Below are 10191 nucleotides of genomic sequence, written 5' to 3'. Positions count from 1 at the left end.
TTGCTCTGTCCTCCAGTAATAATTGACACTCTTACCTGCTTCTACAGTCTGTTGCTCACTAGTTTGCTCTAAGGCAGCTATCGATTCTGGAGCATCGGATCCATGAAGACAATGATGATGAACAATGAACAGACAGCTGCGTCCCCTGTGATGCTGGCCAAAACCGATGGCCTTTGTAAGCAGCATGTAATGCCTCATCTGGTGGATAATATGAGAGAAAAGAGGGACACAATTTGTGAATTTTCTGAGTCAGTTAGCTCATGGCCTCTGCTTCTCGTGCAGTTGGCTACGTACGACTCACAAGTCTAAACATTGAGACTACTCTGATTCTAAAATAGACTGCAAGTGTATGTCTCGTTTCTGAAAGGAAGTGATTCTTTTGCCTCTGCACTGTATTTTAAATCCCATTACCATGATAAGCATTATAACACACTTGTGAGTGAGAACATAAAGAATAAACCTAATGTTAAATAAGTATAAAACAATGTTTACATGTTTATGATTAATACTTGTCTCTGTCAAACATTCACCACTTGGATATTTGCTAATCTTAAAACCCTTACATTAAATAATATTCAGCATAATTTAATTTAGGAGAATAATGAAACACATCAAAGTAATGGGATAATGGTTATCTCATCCCTTGGAGTTTGTATTAAGCAATTCTAAAATATGTAGATACTGGTCATTTAAATCTAATTTTAATTTAGTAACGTCATCAACAGCTAATTAATGCCAACTACAATCTATCAATAGGCTACAATATAAATATAAAAGTCATGTTTTTAAGCTTGTCATGATATAATACCCAATTTTAGTTATCTATTGGATTGTGTTACCATGTTAAGGGTTATCTTAATGTGTTAGTCAGTTTGATAGACTACTCTTCAGGAAAAGGTTATATGAGCTCAAGGACAATTTCTGTGAGGATACGGACACAATAAAATCATTCTTCTGAGAAACTCAATAGTCTCGCACAGCACGCTCCTGTTTGTCTCTTATCTCCACATTCTCAAAAACAATCCAGGGACCAGTTTCACGTATGAAGCTGTCCACGTTCTTCGCCGCAGACTATTTGCCATTCCCAGAAGGTCATTTGGTTAATGCACATTTGGGTTTTCATGGACTCTTAACTAGTTTTTAATCAGCAATTATTAGTGAATTGGAAGGCTGTGCAGGCGCATGACTCTCTGCTGGCGGGAGAGTGCCCATCAATGTCACGTCAATTTCCATGCCAAAGGCTACATTAGGCCTGGAGTCTGGGAGGAAACAGCCACCTGAGTGCCTCATCTCCCCATCCACAGCAGTCTTCCCATCAACTATTGACTCTATTACACAGCTCTGTCAAAAAAATGTTCCGCTTCAAAAGAGGAGCAACCATTACATGGCTGTGCTGGGAGATAATTTAGCGATGCACATAAAATTAAGTGCATATCCATTGAACATTGCTCATTATTGCACTTGAATTCCTTCAATGCCAGGCTTCTGCAGGGATGCTGGATGCTTCCCAACCTTTCATTCATTTTCAAGGTATAAACACAGCTTGATTATTTAGGCTGATGTATTATATAAATACCTGTCATTTTCATCTATAGCTAACCCAGCCCTAATTGGCAATTAAACATGCCAGCATCTCAGACTAGCTCTTAATTACCGTTAATAAATGCCGCGGGGCCCTGAGGTGTCCTCTCAGGCTGGAGGATTGGGGTTGTGAGTCTCCTGCAGCACCACATCACTGCATGAATATGCATGGCAGCCAGGTATTCTTCAGCTCGCTCCTCTGCTTCGCAAGGCTGACGCACACGGCGGTGGCAGCAGCAGCAGAGCGCCTCTTGAACTACCTCTTCTTCATTACACCTCCACGGCGGCCAGAGCGTTGTTGCAGCATCCTCCTCGCGGTGGCATTCCTGCACACTGTGGCTTGTTTGTGTTTGCCAGGAGCTGTCACATTCAGCCTGTTAGCACCGGCCCATGGGAAATTTACACAGAGCTTCTAGTATGAGGTGAGGCCAACAAATGAGCAGGTGACATGCTGAAAACATATTCGGCAAAGTTCATGTGTATCACTGTTTACTGTGTAGTAAGGGAACCCCCTACATTTTTTTTTTGAGGGATTTAAAAATCAAGCAACTGGTAAATTGGAAGTATAAAATATATAGTAAGATGTATTAAAGGAATAATTTTTAGGAATAATTAATTTGGCAACTGTGCATTTGTGATAATTATAGTTAATGGATGATACAGATGAGATCACATATAGCTGAACACAGGTGATTAAATCAGTTTTATAGTGTAGGCCCTGCTGCTCAAATATTACTTATGACATTTTATCTTTAAAGCAGACCTTGATTCCACAGATTAATAACAGCTTCCTTTTTCTCTGCTGTGAGCTGACATTTAGCTCCCATAATGACTGCTGCTTGTCTTGCCGTGTTCCACCTAAGACCTGGATCCTCCTTTTTAAGGGCCGGCGAGTGGCGAGCTCTCTGGTTGTAATGGCACTTTTAATTAGCACTTAATTAAAGGCAATAGGACTGCAAAGGTCAACCAGTTAGGCCTGCGGGTTAAAAACACAGACAAGTGCAAGACGAAATTGTCTGCTAATTACAGTGACCAGGAATCTGGACAAACACCTTTCAGATCTGCTGTAGGTTAATGACAAAATATAGCATATAATAAAATGACAAAGCCACAGACATGTTTCAAGTGTGCCAATTGTTATTTTGAATATATATTGTCTGGGATTTAACAAAATATCCTTTATTCTTATTTTAGTGTTTGTATTTTTTTGTTCAAAGCTATTTCAATTTTTTTATTTAACCCAGAAATCAGGAAATACTGGACATGGATAACATTTGACTGACACATGCTGTATTTCATCTGTTTATATATCATAGTTTGCGTGTTTGAATGTCATGTATGCACATACCTCATGACTGGGCTTCACACTTGTCTGTCAGAGAAAGCATAAAAATCAAAAGCAGCTTCTGTAAAAGTTAAACAATAGTCCAGATAGTCAGTGGGATTATCATTCTACTCATAACACAAACACAATGAATGCAGCGTGATCTAAACTTCTCATGCCTCGGCTCTGAAAAACAAGAGCCGGGAACAGTATTGATCTCAGTCAGAATTATAGATCACCTTGTCTGAATGAGTGATGAAGCTGTCGGACTGTTGGTCTCACCTGACAAGCACCCACATTAAAAATCCTGATCCAAGAATTTCAATGCAGCAGTAACATTATGTTTAACAATCATGGTCTATATCAAAAGACACATATACAAAAATATCTTCTGAATCTGCTAGAAAATACTCATGACTTTATTATTTTAATACATAGCTATATCTGTGGTTCCCAGTATAAAATATACAGTATATATTAGTTGAAAATGGAACAATCTAGTCAGGACCAAGCCTTCAAGAGCTGGCATGATTTTAATATTACAGAAACAGAAAAATAGGAATTGTTTAGGTAGCAGAAATTATTTCTACATTTTCAGTGGTTTATGCTTCTTCATGGTTCACCTCAGAAAATTTTGATTTTTGTTTCTGGCATCTGAAATGAAATTTTCCATCACGAGTAAAAGCGGGACTATTCGCACGCTGACAAACGCATCAGAGGCGACACTTAATACTTTATGTGTGCTTCATTCCCTGCTATTGTACGGCTCTAACAGGCCTGTCACGCAGCAGCCTTGTTTGCACATCTACTCATCACAGCCGTTGAATAACCTGAGCCTCAGCTAATATTGATGCTCTCCATGTGATACTACTGATGAAAAAATAAAGCACCGGTGTGTATGCTGTGCCTTTTCTCCTTAAAGCGTTGCATCCTCCAAAGTGCTGGAAGAGACCACTGAGGGGCAGCAGAATTACACGCCTGCACTTGTTTGTTCAACGTTTCCCCCCCAAATGCACCACAGTGCTCAGACTCTATTAATCCTGCTGACTTGATGAGTGACCTGGAAGGATCCCGGTGCCGATATGCTGAGTGTGTTTGTGAGTGAAAAGGTGAATAAAACCCCCCAAATAATCGTGTTGCTTGTATTAAACAGAAAGTACTCACAACAGTCTTGTCCAGTAGTATCCAGTTATGGGATGTCAGCAGATGCTATATAGCATGGAGTGATCGTCTCTTTGAATTGATGGATCACCACATAATTACACTTGACATTGAAATGTTGACATAAGGTCAAATATATATATATATCATCTTAAGCAAATATATTATAGAAAAAAGAAATGCAATGAAACATTGAAAACAAGTCATATAACAATTCAGTTTATTTTATTTATTTTCCAGACAGACACATCAATTTCTGGACCACAGTAGAGGATGGAAACCTTTCACAGACATTTTTTGTCAATATTATTATTTGAAAATACAAATATAAAATTAGACTTTCCACATTTGATATGTGAGAGACCCCCATCCATTATTATTATTGTCATTATTATCATTTTTTTTTTTTAGTATATTTTTTTTACAACAGGGCTTAAGCAAGCCATATGATAACCTGAAAGATGCTTTCAGATGTCAGTCAAGTCTGTCTGTCTCTCGCCATAAAAAGTCGGTTAACATAAAAAAAAGGGGCAAGTGTTAGGAATGGGCAGACAGCAGTGAAGAGAGCTCTGTGCTCAGCCTGCAGAAACATGGAAGCACAGCAGAGCCTCACACTGCCGTCCATGCAGTCTGAAGAGCTTCCAGGCTCCCCTCTAGGCCATGCGGTCTGCTCCAAACTCGACAACACGCCAGGGGTGAACTCTCGTGTTGGTGAACATAAGCTAATAATGAACCTGGGTGGAGCTGTGTGAAGAGTATTCTGTATACAGCGGAGGTCTCCAGTCTAACATTGTTCAAATGTGTGAAATTGCAAATATATATATATTCATCTATACACATATACATTGCAATTGTATATAATCAGCAATGAGCATGGGTGAGATGGCAATGGTTTGAACTGAAGGGGACACTCCCCCTGAAACACAACAGAACAGTTGAACTTGTGCTATTTCTGTCACCTTGAAGGGTTCAGTCTAAATTTGAAAAAACAGGAGAGCCGACACTAGAAACTGTGGTGTTAGTGGGAGTCACTTTGTGGACTGGGAGACTAACTTTGTGGTCACTGTGACAGTTTCCAGTATCTCTCAGAGATAAGGGTACATTGTCTGGTTTAAAACCATTAGCACCACTACGAATAAGCCGCTTTTTGGGTGTAAATGCTCAAGAACGTTCAATGAGCCTTCAAAGTCTGTTCAATTAGTTGGAAATAGAGCAGAGCCTGAAACAGTCCTCGTCTGACGTCCCATCTTTAGGGACAGTTGTTCTTGTCCATAAAACAGATTCAAGAGGACAGAAATCTCACAAGTGCGTGTGGTTTCAGGGTGGGCTTCTCCCACAGCGGATGGGGTAAATCGTTTGGCCATTGCCTAGCACTTGCCTCAAGATTCAAGTTTAAATGGATACGGTAGTACACTACAAATGTCAACACCTTCCAGGTTGACTTTTTTTCTTTTTTGATTATTTTTTTTTTGTTAAATCAAGACCCCTCCCCTCTCCCCAAATGGATACGCTAGCCTACTAAGATGTGTAACATTCATCAGCTGTAAACTGCTGTCAGTTTGAGATAAAATGAAATTACAGCAACAGAGCCATGCTACCTTAAAGTCCAAGCTACAGGATCACAAAACGATGGAAGAGTCCATCTGTATATTGTGAGAGGGAAAATTAGCCATTTCATTCAGAAAGGGTTTATTGAAGTTTGAGCCACCAGGCACTGCAACAGCGGGAAAAGCTAAATAATATATTTCATACTTGTTGCACATTTGTTTTTCAGATGAAATGGCAGCGAAATTTGGAGCTTCTATTATCGGTTTGTAGGTGGTTTGAGTTATAGTTTATTCTTTGATAAAATATTCAGATAAAGAAAGGAACAATGCTGCAAATTAAACAGAGGGACACTTTATTTTACCCTGTCTAACTTTGCTAGTACACATACACGTTGGTACTCCTATTAATATTATTGTTTTTGACTGTAAGATATCTTTTGACACTAAAATGTGCAAATGTGGCGAACATGAGCATTAATACTTGAAACATGTTATTTCTTTGAATAGATATTATTTTTGCTTTCCTTTGTTTTTTTTATACTTTCCCTGCACTCTTGAATGCGATCAATTTATTTTATCATTTTAAAGTAAAGTTTAAAATTATTTGACATGTTGACATTGTCTTTTGGGATTATTATTTTTTTCCTATTTCCAAATAACACATTGTCCCGTATATGTGCTGGTTCATTGGAATAATTTGACTTTTAGCGTCACTATCAAAGCTGCCATTACTGTGTTTACTGTATGTCATTTGACAGTCTATAATGGATGAGGAAAACGAATAGACACTAATGTTATTTATTAATGTAACAGGATTCAATTTTAAGACCCCATGAGGTGAAATAATGAAATAACTGTGATAAACCTGAATTATGTCATTGAAATTATTCTAAAAAAAATAATAACTCGCAGTGTGCTCACAGCTTGAGGCTTTATAATATATATATTTTTTTTGCTTGAAACACAGCTGTTTGTGTGATTCAGGTTTGAATTATGGGCATCCTTCGACATGGAATTTTACAGAAACTTAGAGCATTTAAACTCCAGCTTAAATATAATCTTTTCTGCTCTCAGCAATGAATCACAGCTTTAGGGTGCTGGTTCAATGTCAGGACATGAATTCCCTGCTTCACAGCCCATCCTTTAACAGCTGCTAGTATTGCTTATGAGACAGAAGTCTTCTGTTTATGAGTCTTTTGCAGTAGGTCTTTTTCATTTGTACAGTTACGCCTCTATAATGTTAATATGTGTGAACAACATTGATTGCCGATTTAGACAAAAGCTAGTTCCCAGAATCTACGCTTTAAATGATTAGACTTATAAATTTAAGTTTTGACAGAAATAAGAGCTACTGTCTAAAAACAACATATGGGGTATTTTCTAAGTGTACAAATATTAAACATGTTATTTAAACAGCACTATGACTGGTATTTTGACTAGTGTGATAATCATTGGTATGTTTCTTAAAAAAATATGAAATACTTTTTACATAAAGATCTTGATTTTAACTTGTGTCCCTCTTAGAAAGTAATCAAAAATAACAGTTTTGCATATCTAGCGTTAGCATTTAAGGTAGTATGGCACACCCCTTTTAAAACATTCAAGGGTGGGGATCCAAATAATGCCTTGTGTACAATTCCATCTTACAGCAACTGTTTCTCTATTGTTCATCCATGAGAGCTTTGGTTAGCTGAAACCATGTGAGAGTGGCAAAAACCGAACCAAAAGATAAAACATACAGGGAATAAATTACAATGAACTGCTATCAAAATAATTGTCTGCAAATCTCAGAATAACATGATCATTTAGAGAAAGGTCTATCTTGACTGGTCCTAAATCCACTATTCACTACAAGTATTATATTAATGAGTCCTATATAACATCTACTTTGTAATTACAGGAGATAGAAAAAGAGCGCGAAGGGGGAGAGGGATAAATATGAGAGAAAGGAGAGGTAGAGCAAGGGAGAACAACAAAGACCACTACACTGGTATCAAAGACAGCACTCTGTTTACAAGTTAACTGTGATTTCTTTACACACTAATGAAATACATGAATGATCAACAAAAGAAGTAGGATCTCTGAGGATGGGGAATGGAAAGAGAGAAAGCAATGGATGCACAGTACATTTTAATAGTATATTACAATTATTAATATATAAACCACAAAGTATCAATAAAACTCTGATTAAACTTGAAATCAGCAAAGAAGCATCTTTCTTTTTTTTTTATAGTTTTGTATTTCTTATTTTCTTTTACATTTGAACATTACAAGTTTTTTTTTTCTTTACTCTGTTAAATTATTACTTGATCACACCTCCATATCATTTACTTTAGAAGTATCCAGCATATTTCTTTACCTGGTTGTTTTGAAATAAAAATAAATGAGACAAGAAGTGGGTAAAATGAAAACAACAAGTACACCTGCCGCAGGTAAAGTATTTCAGAAAAAAAACACACCACTCATTCCATTAATGACTTTTAAAAACCGGACTGGAGCATAATATTATTAAATGTTTATCATGAGCAAAATCATTAACCACACACACCGTGTAACACCTGGTGCAGCGACAGAGAGTGAATAATTCAGTGTCATCTTTTAACCCTGTATAAATATCTTTAGATGAGACATGGGTCTAATATATAAAGAGATCCAAGTGTACACTGCAACATATCAGTTACTACCTCCCAAGCTGTTAACTCACCTCAAAACTCTGAAGTGTTTGTCTAGTCGAGAATACATTAACCCCCAAAATCCTTCATACTATCCCAAAGCACAGGGCCGTTTTTTTTAAAGCCGACATATACATGTGCAAATAGGAAAATGGCCTGTACTTTACTACTCACAGTGCAATGATTACTCGCTTTATGACCCTTCAGTGTTTTCATTTATTTTGCCACTAGAATAAATTAAAACCTGCCATTGATTCCACAATAGAACTCGCAAAGGCTGAGGTATGGTATCAAAATGTTGACTTTCCTAATTCATTCATAAAATAACTGATTCAGAGAACAAGCGTTACATAAAGGCTCCAGCACAGAGCCCAGATCTTGTGTTCCAAAAAATAAAAACGAATCGGGAACAAGCAGGATGAAACAAACAATAACGTACACCTAAGTTCCTCTCAAGAGTATAAAAGTGTCAGGACGCACAGAGCACTGTAAAATGCCTGGTTCAAGTTCTAATCTTCACATCTAAGTACAGTGTGCTTTGGATTAAATCATCTTTTTTTTTTTTCTTTCTCTGTCTCTCTCTTTGAAATGATACTGATATCTTAACAGTTAAACAAAAGATACCAATCAGGCTCTTTTTTTTTATTTCTTAAAACTGTGTTGACTCAACTCACCGTTTGTAAATTTGCTGGTATGACACTTGTAAAATTATTCGTCTTCGGTATTTACAGAGAAACTGTGTTCTGTTTGTCTCTGGGGTCGTTTATACCGTCTTCCAGCAGAAAAAGTATAATAATTAACTGTTTACAGCTTTTTTCTTCTATTCACACGCTATAACATGTTCTTTTGACACACCATCACAAAAATATGCTATTCTCTCACTGAGTTGGTTATATGCAGTGACTGGAATAATATGTACAGCTACATTTCTTTTTCTCAAGTTTGAATTCACAATGTAGTTATATGAAATTTGTTATAGCATATATATATATTTCTAAACAACAAAAACAACACTTATAAAAAAGGACCATAAAAATATTGGAGTCCTCTTTGTATTGCCCAAAAATAGGTAATTATGGTTAACAATGAGACATCACAAGAAATAAAACAGCTACTAAGATTTATTACTTAGATACCCTCTGTAAAGTTTCCTTAAATTTTTTTTTTTCCCTCCAATTCTCACCACGCTGAACTTTCTTTTTTTTTTGCAGAAAGACTGAATGGAACATCCAATCATTTCTCGTGAACACTCCAAAGATGAAGACATGACTTGCAGATATTCTTGGCTATGACCCCCGAACTTTCAACAAAATCCATTTACACAAATATACTATAAGATCAAATAAAATGACACAAAAATTAAGGTTAAAACTAAAATGACTCCTTAAAAACTAATCAAAACAAAAGCTAACAGAGGAAGGAAATCGGTGAATGAAATCGACGTGAAACATCATACCAAACCAGGTTGTAAAGTTATAGGAGGTTTGGATTATAGTACAGCAGTTGTTATTTTTCTGAGATGACTAACGTTTTTCTTTTCTTCTTCATATGGTTCCGACTTTCGTTCTTTTTGCCTAGGTGACGCTGTAGTGCTTGAAGTTGGATAGCATCACCTGCACACAAAGCCAATTAGAAACTTCGTCCTGTCTTTCCTGGGCCACCAGATATACTCTGCTGGGTGATAAAGAAAGAAAAAAAAAAGGATGGTACCAGCATTAAAAAAACATTAATTTCATTTGCATAAATTCTGACCACAAATACTGTACTCTTACGTATTCACAGTGACAATTAATCACAGAAATCTGTAGTCAATAATGCGACTACGACATAATATTTTGGATACCTACTGAGGCACAATAGCATTAAACTATTGTGACAGCAATTATCATACATAGCAGAAGATCGA

The 10191-nt window shown here is 36.8% G+C and overlaps 1 protein-coding gene across 8 annotated transcripts in view; it reads right to left on the bottom strand.

Moving 5' to 3' along the window:
- Positions 1-4313: 4313 nt before the first annotated feature.
- Positions 4314-10191, bottom strand: part of LOC129114086 (RNA-binding protein Musashi homolog 2) — a 234063-nt gene continuing 228185 nt past the window's right edge. For 7 of the 8 annotated variants that reach the window (XM_054626604.1, XM_054626610.1, XM_054626606.1 and 4 more), the window contains one exon: positions 4314-9956. The gene's annotated coding sequence lies outside the window, so the exon portion shown is untranslated. Of the gene's footprint in view, positions 9960-10191 lie in introns of all 8 variants that reach the window. The other variant, XM_054626605.1, reaches the window with a different exon arrangement.

The sequence above is a fragment of the Anoplopoma fimbria genome, chromosome 24, assembly GCF_027596085.1.
Source record: "Anoplopoma fimbria isolate UVic2021 breed Golden Eagle Sablefish chromosome 24, Afim_UVic_2022, whole genome shotgun sequence".
NCBI lineage: Eukaryota > Metazoa > Chordata > Actinopteri > Perciformes > Anoplopomatidae > Anoplopoma > Anoplopoma fimbria.
The sequence above is the reverse complement of the archived record's forward strand: the minus strand, read 5'-3'. Positions and strand labels throughout refer to the sequence as shown.